Here is a 13,772-nt window from a genome sequence, read left to right on the forward strand (position 1 = left end):
CCGGCGTCTTATGAAAATATTGTTTCGTTCATGCGCGAATCCCGAGACGACGGATTTCTTTGACTTCGAGTGCGCGAATATCGGAGAAAACTCGAGTACTCTCTCATGTTCGACGTTTCTACGAAGTTTACGGTCCAATTTGGACCAAAGACAATATTATTCAGAACGAGCAAAGATCATCATATACATACGTAAAGTCTTATTGTAATAAAGTATAACTTTGCAGAACGTTTTAATAGCAGAACAATGCAATTGTGTATGTAAATATCGTAAATTCTAAAATAACACTATATATTACCTTCAGCAATAATTTATTTTATATATTTGCCGAGTTATATAACATTTTATTATTATTATTATTATTATTATAGTAATTGTGGCAGAGTTGCAAACTAATTTTACAACGAGTTTAAATCAGAATAAAACGCGTCAAAGTTCCATCCAATGCACTGAACCAGGTTCCTCTCGACGTCTTCGTCTAATGTGAGAAAATTCGTCGGATACGTTTCACCGCGAACACGAGCGAGAAAAAGTAGCTTAACCGGCTTTAAATTCACGGTATCTTTCGCCGACGAGAAAGGTCCACTTACAAAACAACGTCCCGTAAATCCGGTCCGTAGTTGCATTATCTTTCGCGGAAAAGGAGGCAAACATTGCACGCGTCGGCAAAAGCTTTTCATTTCCGTGATATTTTAAAGTTATCGTGTCCGCCTCGGCAAATTTATACCCCAATAAAGTTTTTCGACCTTCTCGTGCATGAGAACAGCGTGAACGCGGGAAGAATAGCTCGCTAGCGGATAAATGGTTCCGCGCGAATTACGTTAACGATTCGTGTCGGCTGTTTCGGAAGCATCGGACACCTCATATCGACAGGCATCACTTTAAATCTGTTCCGTCAACCTTTAAGTGACGCATTGCATACATCTGATAAATGAAAATATAATCTTAGCTTCGTACTACCCTCAAATAGATTGCTCGTTAATGTTATTCCGAATATTTATATACAAGGTATCGCGTAAAATCTATCCGATTATTTTCCCGCTACAGATTTCTCTCATCTCGAAAAATTTCATGTCGATCGATGTAAGTAAAAATATAGAGATGGCTACATTTATAATCTTACACACTATTACGTATATAATATAGATACAGACTGTATCGTATTATTTTTTGTCTTTCTAAATATACGGTTAAAATTATTGTGCATTTTTTTGCATGTAATGCGTTTGTATTCATACATATGCACTCTTAAAGCAAAGCGACATATTGAAGAATTGTCCGATTTTGTCGACTTTAATTCGGAATTGTGTCACGTGCTTGCACTTCGTCATCATCCAATCCGTATGGATCAATTTGATCGTATAAATTTTTATGTCACCGCGATACTCTCGATCTGTTATCGGAATCAAGAAATTATAACGCTCGAATCGATTATCTTTGTCTTTACAACTCCTCCCTCTCTCTCTCTCTCTCTCCCTGTCCTCATCGACAAGATAATTTAACCGGAGACGATCACCATAATATACATTTTTACGAGCATCGGTTAATGCAATAATTAGTCATCGATAAAACGATTACGTTTATTACAAAGTTTATAGATGGCCCCAGAGAGAGAACGAGATAGCTAGAGAGAGAGAGAGAGAGTGCTGTTTAGAAATTCAAGTACACCCCTCTGTCCGCCATTCAGCGCACTCGAGCACAGCGAAAATCGCGAAATCTGGGAACAAAAGTACGTTCTGGTAAGAAGAGGGTATAATATGGATCTCCATTTGAAATAAGCTCTCCCCCTCGTCCGCCTCCTAGCACCCCCGTGTACCTAGTTTGTTGCGTTTGAATATTCAACGCAAGTTTTTTTTATTAGCTTGCCGGCCCTCTCTCCTTGCCTACAGCTCGGCAACAGACATCTTTATTCATTGCCTTTCCAAAGATATAATTGAGTAATTATTTATAATATATCTAGAATATGCATGCTTCACTTCTCCGACAGAATACATTACTGCTTACTGCCCCTAAACGTAACCTCTTGTTACCGTTTGGATTTCTAGCTTGCAGGTTACTTCGCTGGTTCTCAACTTGGCGATTTTAACGCACGATTTGTCTTTCCGCGGATAATGCGTGTGTGATTCGTATTTAACAATTATACAAAAGATATGATGTAATCAAAATAGATGGTCAATGTTACCAAAATATTATTAATATATTTGAATTTTTTCTAGTAAAATCAAACAAAAGATTGCTTTGCATGCGAGAATAAAAAAAATGCTGTTAGAAAAATAAAAGGATAGACCGAAAAAACACAACGCGAAAAAGATATATAAAATAATTCATATCCAAAGAAATACAAATCGATATACAAATCGAAAAAATGTAGTTAATAAAAAGGATAAAAAAAGTGAGATTAATATCGCGTTTTAATATTGGCGAAACTAAAGTAATTAATATATATAGCATATTAAGCGTAGAAATTATTTTCATAACCCGTCTGAGAGAAGTACCTGCTTATGATTATCTCACTTATCGAGAAACTTACCTTGCTAGATTGCAAACTGCGCGCGAAACCCTACGGAGCGGGAAGCCATAATTTCGCATTAAGCGGTAATCGCAATCTGGGGTAAGTAATCGATATATTAGTCGTCCCTTAATTAACGTCCTTGTGATCGCGCGATATAGACCAGCTGGCCTGTCGGCGAATAGATTTACGAGCTCACCTACAGTAGAAATCAGCGCGGAAGCGTATCCTTTTCGGGTCACCCGCTCTCCAATAACTGGTTTGCACGAGAGGAGAAAGGCTTTATTCTCGCGCAACGCGAGGAGAACTAAAAGAGCTACGGTCGCCTGGTCGTAAGCGTGGGACAATTAATAATAATTCCGGGATTAATGCTAATTACTAATTACACGCTCACTCGGATAATAATGTTCCCGGATTGCGGTGTCGTTAGTCAACGCGAAAAAATCGTCGCATCAATGCGCTTGATTATTATTATGGTACGCCGCGATCGATTACATCGCGAGCGGTTTACTTATGCTCTTGTCGAGATCTCTCTCCCTTCTCCGAAACCTTATTTCTTTTTTTTTAATTGTTCGCGACGATAATGCTACTTAGTTCGCGTCGCGAAGTAATGTTATCTATCGATCTTCATGAAGTAGTAAGATAGTAGGACTGTCACGGTGATTGAGAGCCGCTTTAATTTCCCGTAAATCAGAGCTCCGCTGATTAAAGACAAAAGGTGAGGGGAAGAGTGGGGAAAGCGTGTAAAGTGCGGCACGAGGAAGATAGAGAAAAGGAGGTGCTGAAAGAGCCGGTCCGTGTATTTGCGGAGAGTATAGACTCTTCGCTTCATATTTGTAAGAAATTATGGAGTCTGTCGCGTGTCTATTCGCAGTTAGATCGACCAGCTTGATCTAACTCACCCGGATATTCGCCTTCTTCTCGTTCTCTTTATCTTCTTCTAGCTTCGCCCCTGGATTTTTTTTATATCGTTTTAAATAAAATTCCGAATAATGCAATCTCATGTAAAATCATTTAAATAAGCCCAAAAAATGTTAGATTTATATACTTCTATTCACAAAAATGCTTCACTTATCAAAACTTTTTTCAAACAAAACTTTAAATATAATTGTTGATAATTATCAAAAATATTCTGTTGATTTTTCAAACATACAAATAACGCGATCGAACGATAGTAATTCATGAGAGTGAAGCGCGCTCGTCTCTCTTTCAGAAAGAGAAAATTTAAGAGGATTCCTCGGAATGACAACTTGCCGAAAATGGTGTTGGGACTATATCCCGGCAATTACCATTACGTACCTAAAGTCGGTCCGGTTGTTGGATAGCATAATGCTGTATTTAATGGGCGGCACTGCAAGCCGTGTGTGACACGATATACGAGGCCGAGTCAACATATATCCTGTCAGATTTTTAAAATGCCCTGATTTACAATGACCATTGTGCTGTCCGCCGCATATCTATTGTCGCGCCCTTGCAACAGCTATCCGGGTATACTTCTGTCTATCTTCGCACGAATAGTTCCGTTTCCACGCTTGCATCCTGCGTCCAAAGATCTTCAGACTGCATCGTGTGTCCCGAGTACACATTTTCAAAGAAGGCTTAACGATCAAGCGCGTCCAGGATGGTCGATCGAATGAAATCAGGCGAGCCGCGGTGAGTTAAATGCTAGTACCTGCTCCAGCTGAAAAAGTGATAATTGGTAGTGTCGTCTATATCATTTAAACAACTTCGATGATTAAATATAGAATCAATTGGAAAGATTCGAATTGATTAAAAGCTATTCGAGATTAATCGATACAGGATAATCGAATGAAATAAAAACGACTGTCTCGATAGTCGTTGAAGGGGAAATACTTTACTCTCTTACGACTGTGAAAACTGAATAATCTTCTCGGAAGATGCTATCTTAATTGGTTAAATTGTCGCAAAGAAATTATACGCTTACATCGTAACTATCCAAGGAATTGTATAAAGTGTCGTACGAATAATAATGAATAATAATGAACGCCCTTGAGCGAAACGTCGAGCTCTTAAAGATATAAAAATGTACGAGGTACATTCGGTCGGTTTCACGGCCAATATAATTGGCTGATTTTACTTCTTCAAGTCACGCATGCACACTGGCAAAGGAGATAAGTTAATGAAATCGCGCCTGTTTTATGAGCACGATTGTTATGCGTATTCGTGTAATACAGAATACAGGGTGAATTGTGATTAACCGATTCTCAACGGACCAGCGGTTTTAATTAAGTTATCGATTTATTTTCGGCATTGTCTCTCCCATAAAGTGCGATTTTTTTTCTGCTGCGTAAGCAAGCGTTTATATGCGACTCGTCACGTTCGACTGAAAACTCCGGCATTTACTCACCGTCGAAGAAACGAATGTTGATAGGAAATTGATAAATTAGACCTCTATAGATGTATCATGACCTTATACAAAATACATAGCATACAAAAGTAGTCAACTTAAACGATGACGAACTGCTTCGTGAATAAATCTCATAAGATATTTTTGCAACGATCAACGTAACGAGGTACAAATTCGTTAAAGAAACTAACCATTTAGATGAAATATACATGAAGGAGAGTAGTAGTTTGAAATTACACATGCCGTTATGCGATTCATTTTTTAAACAGGGCCACTTAAAATTTAGCGCGACGCTGGTAGTGCAAACGGTTGGTATGTTTTATTAAATTTTATTGTTCCTACCGCGTGTCTCTTGAATATTTCAGACGTGCGATATTTACTCGGCTGGCAACCAGCAAGAATTCTCTTGAATCGTGTAGAACTTGGAAGTTAGCACATTTTAGCGTCACCGTTGTCATAAATTCTGCTAAGTCGAACTTTGATGCCGAGTTCAAGGTAAACGCGGTGCGGTAGCTGCTGGAGAAACGTCTAGAGTGAAGCGGAGAGGAAGGCGAGCCAGCCTGGCTGATTGTAAGTTATATGCGACGTGCTTGCTTTATATCCCCAGCGCAACTTTCCGCTCTCGTAAAGCTGCTTCGCTCTCTTCTCTTTGCATTCACTGCCTCCGAAAGTGTATCGTCCTTTTAAGTCGAACATACATACGCGGTTTTTAACCTCGCAGATTACTCAACTCTCTTGGACTGATTCTACGTTTCGTTATGATGCAAACACAATTGTGTTAAGATAACAAAATAAAAATTTCAAAGCCTCATATTTATGTAATATTGATAAACGATAAATTAACAATCTCTTACATTTATTAATAACTAATTGAATTAAAATTAAGATTTTAATATTATTTTTAAAATATAAAGATCCTCGTTTTAATTAAATTTTACGGTATAAGAACCTGAATATGATTTCTCTCTTATTGGAAATGCATGTATGGATTGTGAAATCGGACAGAAAATATTAGAAACACGGAGATATTCGAAGCTATCGAAATCGAAGCTAGTGAAGTACTTTCCAGTCGTTGAAGAAGGGACAAGTAGTTGAACGTGTTATTCTTCGGATGACCTGAGACGCTTCCTTATACAAACGAAGCGAAGTTGGGCGCGGCATCACCCAGATCTCGGGTCCCTGGCTGATGGCCATAATCTGAGCAGGCTGGTGGGGTCGGAGGCATGGGGGGTCTGGGGTTAACTTATAATAACAGAAGTTGCTCGAGAGTTCAGTGACTGGACAGTACCTGGAAGCTCGGACAGCTACGACAGGGATGAGGGATGGGTCGTCGCCAAGTGTCCGGCCAACAGAATGTGAGCTATAGCATCAGTACAAGACGTGAGACCTGGTCTCACGTGACCACCGACAAACTAACCGTGGCGTATGCTGCGCAAACAGTGTCGAACTTTGGTGCAAATCGCGAATTTAGAACTTCGATATGTCTTGGTGATACTGCTGGTAAATTGGCCGGTACGACGGAACGAATTTCTTCCCCGTGGATACATCTCCGAACACATTCCAATTTGCAAGCTAATACATTTTATTCAGGATTATATTGTAATGAGGAAATTTTAAAAGAGTAGCTTTGTATTTCATCTCTCGATTCTATCTGAAGTTTATTTTTCCACGAATTTTCCTAGAAATGGCATCCTTTGTTTTCCTTCGTGTAAGAATTAATCGAGGTTGATTCCGGCTCCTTAATGAACGTAACCAAGCTCATCAACCTGCTTTAGTTACTAGCAATTATTCTATTTTTAAACTCGCATAACTTTTTTCATTCGCGTTTTACGTCTTGAATTTGTACTCGACTCTTGTTTCAATGGCGTTTCTCTTTTATCCGCGAGTATCATCCATCTCTTTATTTACGATTTAGCTCATATTTATCTGAGTTCAAAACGGAAATACCGTACGTAATAACGAAATTAACGTGCCCCGCCTGGCGTGCTCAAGTCACAGTCACGTAGAATATTTCGAAAGGCAATGTCTGCCTCGGGCTTCGCCGATCGAGTTGTCGATATCTCGCGGCGGTGCACTCGGCGGTGGGTACTCGTTAGAAAATATCGAATCGGTGTACGCCTTAGCAGGGCACCTGAATGATAGCCTTCATAAAGTATAATCGGTAAACAATTAACATTCGCGTTACGCACGGCCCACGCGCTATTGCGTTACAAGAAGCGACGCCGAGACTGAACGCCTGACTCTGACAATTTGCCCGAGGTGTTACCTCGTTAAATGATAATCAGAGATTTGAAAAAATTCAGTTTTGTACTCTTGTATAGATCGCTCGAGAAAATGTGCAAGGAAATCACGCAATTCTATACATTTTCCGCCCTCTTAACAATTGCATTAAAAGATGATATTTTGCAGATTTGAAAATATATAAGATATCATACAAGATATGTACCTGAATTTTAAGATATATATTTAAATCTCGATAGTGGGGCACTTTTTTATATCGACTCAAATGCTGGCTCGTTCTCCATCACAAATTCGATGCACCTGTTTAATCAAGCATTAAACAGTCCTCGCAGAACAGTTTCTCTTTTTCTCAATCGAAGCGAAGATCACGAGTTATTATACGCAGTCGGCTCACTCATTACTGGTGAATAAGTCCGGCAAATTAACGAGGGTTATTAACTTTTGCTCAGCGAGGTCATACCTTTTCCCGCGATCGGTATCGGTACGTATCAATTACAGGACGAATATTAATGAATTCTCAAGGATGGCCGCGCGCGCGGAACTCGCTACCGCGGCGCATGACGAGAAAGGGACGGGGTCCGTGTGTAGTATCTGCGAGTATTTGACGAGGGATCTGGAGTGTCGAGCCGGGGCTGAAGAAGAGAGAGCGAGAGAGGGACGAGGAAGAGAAAGGAAGAGGAAGAGAGTGAAACGCGTGAGGAAGAGAGAAAAAAAAGCAAGAAGTTGATTGAATTTTACCGCTGCGCTGTGTGTTACCCTCTCGTACACGTGCTCTCTCACGTGTGTGCGATCCGCAGGACACGTGTGTATTTACAATCGGCTGCAGATACTTACGGCGCCACTTTCGATGTGACGGTGTTATAAATGGGAATTGAATCGAGCCGCAGTCCACGCCTTCCCAAGGTTATCGCCCGGCTGAAATCTATAGCCCAGATACAATCTAGTAGACACGCTCCGTAAATTCAATTACGCATTAACAAAAATCGCCGCTTATATACCCCCGAGGAGAGAACGAGGACGACGGAGTATTCGCGCAACGATACGAATGGGGATGGGGATAGAGAGAAGAACCTCTCGGGAGGTAGAGAGAGGCAGCGGGATAAATTACCGCTGGTAAGATAAATGGTGATGCGATATTAATTTCGATTTTCGTGCCGGGGACTTATTAACGCGATTTCGCGCGACCGTAACCCGTTCTCGTTGGTTCCGAATTTCAGGTTTCCGCGATCAAAATCCTTCTTTACAACCACACAATTATGAAAGTAGGGGCTTTCGTATACTTGAGAGAGTCTCCTTCGTTTCTTCTGCTATCACAGCGCGAGGTATAACTTCGCGCACAGGAAGCAAGGATACCGATTGCTGTTCTGGATTATTTAAATGCGTTGCATAATGAGTACGGTATATATAATGAAGTGGCCTCTAGCATTTTATTGTACCCTTCCAATTTGGTCCTGCGCATCATTTGGTACGCAGCTGAGTAATCATCCGCCCGGCATGATAGGACCGAGGCTACTGGGCGTGGATAAATCTGTAAGCTCAATAAGGGTAACTGTGATTAAGTGCTTTCGAGGCTGTACGAGACTCCTCGCGGCGGCAGCGACGACAAAGATTTATGTCGCTTCCGTGGAAACGCAGTGCCGCGGGGGCCGATGATCCGCGAAAAGCGACGTCTCACCGGTAACACGCAGATGAGTCTCTCTCACTGGAGATTAAAGAATTTTATAATTGTCCTAAAAAACAAATATAAATAAATAAAAATAAATAAATTACAAAATAAATTAATATTACACAAAAGCCGCAACATAGATGTTTCACGCAATTGTCAAGATAGATAGAAAGAAAGGTCGAAGATTAGGTCATCTGGCATGTAATAAAAAAGAAAACCAAACGCAATGTTTCAGAAAGGGCGCGCCATTAAGGCTACAATTAAGAATGGTCGCGTCATAAAATCGCGCGTTAATGTAAGGCATGCGAGGCCATACCTCATCTACCCTTCGTCGCGACTTGTCGTGGCATTTATATCGCGGCGAGCAATTGGGAACCCGTCCAAATTAAGCGTTTCAATGTTATACGAAGAAGGTCGCGCTTGCTCCGCATAATTAGCACGTCGTCGGAGGGATACGTTTCTTTGTCCATGTGACTGTGTTACGCTCGATTCTCTGTCTATAGAACTCTCTCTCCCTCTATTTCTCTCCCGCACCTTTCTCTCTTTCTCTCTCTCTATTTTAAGAGATACCATTACGTGCCGATGAAATTACTAGCACGGAAGGCGCATTTACAGCAATAAATCATGTTTAATCGCATAATACGAAAACTACAGCCAGCTGTCCTCTGTGATCGCGTTCAAGGAGCATTCCTTGAGTAACTCGTTTTGCGCTCATTAATAAATATATAATCAACGAGAGCAGATTAATACTCCGATTATTAATCCTTGAAAATGTCGTTCCGACGACGCCTGAAATGAGCTTCATCCGAAGCGGCAAAATTATATTATCGATATTGCGTCGCTTGTTTCAAAATATTATTATCATATTACTAGAACAATACAAGCGCGCACTATATACGTGCGCGCCATTCTTCAGTTTTATGTTAAAAAATGATATTTCTTTAAAAATAATATAAAGTTTGTTTAAACTCGATTAATATTTTTTCACAGAAATCAGCTGATTAAAGCATTAATTTGCTAATTAAATTTTAAAATAATAATATGGTAAAAAATTAAACTAGTTATGTGTTGTAAATAATATGTTATAATACTTTATTCTCAATTAATATTCTTTGACAGAAATCAGCTGATAACTGTCAAAAATATTAATCGTGTTTAAAGTATTATAATATATTATTTAAAACATTATTTTAATTTTTATAACATATTATTATTTTAAAAATTAATTAGCAAATTAACGCTGTAATCAGCTGATTTCTATCAAAAAATATTAATAAAGCAAAAATTTGTTAATTAAATATTTTAGCTTACATATTTATATTTATATTGTGTATGTTTTAATTTGCTAATTAAATTTTAAAATAATAATATGGTAAAAGTTATAAAATAGTAATATGTTGTAAATAATCTTATAATACTTTATTCTCGATTAATATTTTTTCTTTCTAAAGCTATATCTTTTCGAACGAATCTCCTTCGAGTTTTAATTAATTATTAATATTAAGTCATGTATATAGTATCGCGCGCGCGTTATTAGAGTGAAGTTGCCGATGTTCGTAGCTTTGGCCATTACCGAAACGCCGCGAGTATCAGGCAGTTGGAGCTGCGTCCCGCTGTGATTAATTAGTAAGCATAATTGTTAAAAACGATTTCTAACCTTTGTATTGTAATATTTATCAATCGCATATCATAATTTCAACGTTAATATGTAGGCGTAATTGTTCGAAACGCACATTTCGCGAAAAATTCGATGCAAAAAATCTCTTGCCAACATAACCCAACTTAATCTGTTTTCACGCGCGCGAATATGTTGCGATCCGTGGATATATTTATCGTTAATTCTAGTTTGCATATTTATATTGTGTATGTTATAATGCGAAATAATAAGATTATTCTAATATGTATGTATTTTATTTGTTACAGGTAGCATTGCGATACACAGTGCGATTCACGCATCGTGTCGGGAGTGCCGTGTAAAGTATCGCGCGTCGGGAGTGCCGTGTAAAGTGTCGGTTATTAAATCGTAATTATTCGTATTTTGGCGAGTGTCGTGAGTGCTATGAAGGACCAAGAGAGGAGGAGGAGGCCCGGGGAGGCATCAGGCGACAGCGGAGCAACTTCGAGGTATGCGAAATAAAAACATTTGTTCTAAATTGCATTGTTTATGAGATATTCGACACACACATAACATAATTTGAATATTTTGTTTTCAGATCAGTGTGTGCTGCACTACAACTCAGCTATTGCACGTATCGGTGAGTGAGAAATTATTTATTTTATAATATTTCTATAGCGATAATGGCGATAATTCTATAGCGATATATAATATGTACGAAAGTTGATACATATAATGTTGATATATATAATATGTATGAAAATATTAATATGTTTTATATAATATGTTATAATATCTTATTTGCGATTAATATTTTTTGACAAAAATCAATTGATAATTGTCAAAAATATTAATCGAATTTAAAATATTATAACATCCCTTTCTAAAAAAGGCATATTAATTGTAAGTCGATTCTCGCAAGTATTTTGTTGCATCTTTTCCGCGATGCTGATTGACTGTTTCGATTCGCATTATGCGTTATATTTGTAGCATCGAGGCTGTCATCACGAGGATTAGTAGTTTAACAGTTTGTTCAAAATAAAATAAAATAAAATAATATGTTTGAAATAATATGTTATAATACTTTATCCGCGATTAATATTTTTTGACAGAAATCAGCTGATAACTGTCAAAAATATTAATTTAAAGTATTATAATATATTATTTAAAACTAATATCATTATTTTATTTAATTTTATTTTGAACAAACTATCAAACTGCTATCCCTCGCGATGACAGCCTCTCGATGCTACAAATATAACGCACAACATGAATCTTGAGAGCCAATGAGCTTTGCGGAAGAGCGACAACAATAAACTTCGATATATGCGAATATCGATTTTACATATCTTTTTTAGAAAAGGAGGATATGAAGACATTTTAATATATCCCATGCATTTGACATTAAAATACTTTTTTGGGAGGGTTATTAATGAACGTGTAAAACTTTAGCTCTTTGTATATATCTCTCTCTCTCTATGCCTTTCATTTAATCATAATACTATCAAAAATTTTAACACTTTGAACTGCTTGCCGATGCAAGTTTCTAATATCATTCATCGTTTTAATTACACGAGAATACGACTATTCTCTCATACAATTAATTCGAATGAAAAAAAACTCAAGCTGCTACGTCACTCAAAGCTCGTTTTAACCTCGCCAAGGAGAAACGGGCGGCAGACAGGTAGCGTCGTAATGAATACTGAATTCGTATCGACTACTTTGTGGCTGATTATTCATCCGGATCCGCCGGCCGCGTTACTGTCCGCTCATAAACGTCAAATTTAGCCTGACAAAAACGATGGCAATTAAAAGCGCGTTCTGATTACTTCGCAATGCGGTCTAATGTAACAAAGAGAAAAAAAAAACATTTCGACGCGTACATATATACAACCCCGGAGAGGCATTCTGCGACTTAGACGAGTGCAGGCAGCGCACGCTCGACACCGTCGCGCAACAATATACGATAATGAAGAATTATCGCCGCATAAGACTCCCGATGGAATAGGCGTTGGACTACTCGTTAGCGGATCGAGATCGTAAAAATCATCGCGGTTGCACGCACGACGGATTCTCGGTATGCACCGGAGAGTTGCCGGCCAATCGGGCTCCGACGTTTCGCGATGGAATTGCAGCGAGAGTTTTCGAAAAGCGCGCGACGCACCTCAAGGTCCGCCTCAAGATGTTCAAAACATTCTACTCCTCCTCCTTTTGTTCGTCACCCAGCATCTTCCTCCAGCAATCCTCCGAGCTGCAACGCACTCATGTCTCCTTCGTAAATCAATTCGAGCTTGTTTATCGCGATCGTCCGTTATTCGGAACGTATAGCAGTTAAATCCTTGACTCGTCCTTCTTGCCGAGGATTTTGTTGATGAATCAATGGAACAATCAACTGAGGTCGAAATTCGACGAACATTTCGTGAAAATATTTTCGGATACACATCGATACAATCGAAGTTGTACAAATTAATTTTATGCAAGATAGACGACGAATCCTATCGAGGACTATCTCGAATGCCGATGAAGTTTAACGTTCTTCCCGTAGGATTTATCTCTGATTTATTTTTAGTTCGCTTTTCGATAGAGATAAGGCGACGCGTCTCGCGATCGTTAGCCTAATTTAACTAATGACCGGAGCAATCGGCGCCGTGTACGTCGGGGAAAAAAACCTGGACTAAATTACGCACCCGCAAAGTGTCACCAACCGGCTGTGGGAGTTCGTACTCATTTTCAGGGAGCGTCGTCAGTCTTTTAGTCTTGCGTGCCATCGTTCCGAGAGCAGCAACGGTAGCGGGCTTGGCTTTAGGGGAAGCTGCAGAGGGTCCAGGATGAACGACGCGACGGCAACGGATAGCAGCAGCGACCACATACGTATTAGGGGCAATATTTTAGCGGTACTTTTAATTTCGCCGTGATCGTAAACATTTCGACGCATACGCGCGTGAGGGAGAAGTAGTGGCGCGGAGCGGCCAAGGAAACGGAACGGACGACCCGAGAGAGAACTGTGTATTTGCATATTTTAATGAGGTACCGGGGCTTATAGTGCCGCGGGAGCTGCCGAGAGACGCGCCACGACGGCAGCAGGTAGTCCTCTGGTAGGTTTCGCTCACAGACCCAAATGCCGATGATAATGTGACGTGCGAGCCTAATGCGTTCCTGCGAAAACGCAATGTGGCGGTCGCATATCAATTCACTCGCGACATATATATAGATACCTATGAATATTGTCGCCTCTCTCTTTTGACAGGCTTATTGTTAATCTCTTCTTTTCAAGATCGATATATTTCGTTTTAAGATCTATATTGGTTCGTGTATCAATTCCGCTACAACAGCAAGATTGTAAACTGTTGACTCTTGAAGAAATTATTACAAA

The 13,772-nt window shown here is 39.4% G+C and overlaps 1 protein-coding gene across 1 annotated transcript in view; it reads left to right on the top strand.

Moving 5' to 3' along the window:
• The window catches only part of LOC145940024 (uncharacterized), a 298,072-nt gene that overhangs the window by 212,759 nt on the left and 71,541 nt on the right, over positions 1-13,772 (top strand). The window contains exons 11-12 of the mRNA XM_083044795.1: positions 10,708-10,908; positions 10,998-11,039. The gene's annotated coding sequence lies outside the window, so the exon portion shown is untranslated. The remainder of the gene's footprint in view (positions 1-10,707; positions 10,909-10,997; positions 11,040-13,772) is intronic.

Source organism: Prenolepis imparis, unplaced genomic scaffold (assembly GCF_030444845.1).
Source record: "Prenolepis imparis isolate NDT839.2.m4 unplaced genomic scaffold, iyPreImpa1.0 SCAF_8, whole genome shotgun sequence".
NCBI lineage: Eukaryota > Metazoa > Arthropoda > Insecta > Hymenoptera > Formicidae > Prenolepis > Prenolepis imparis.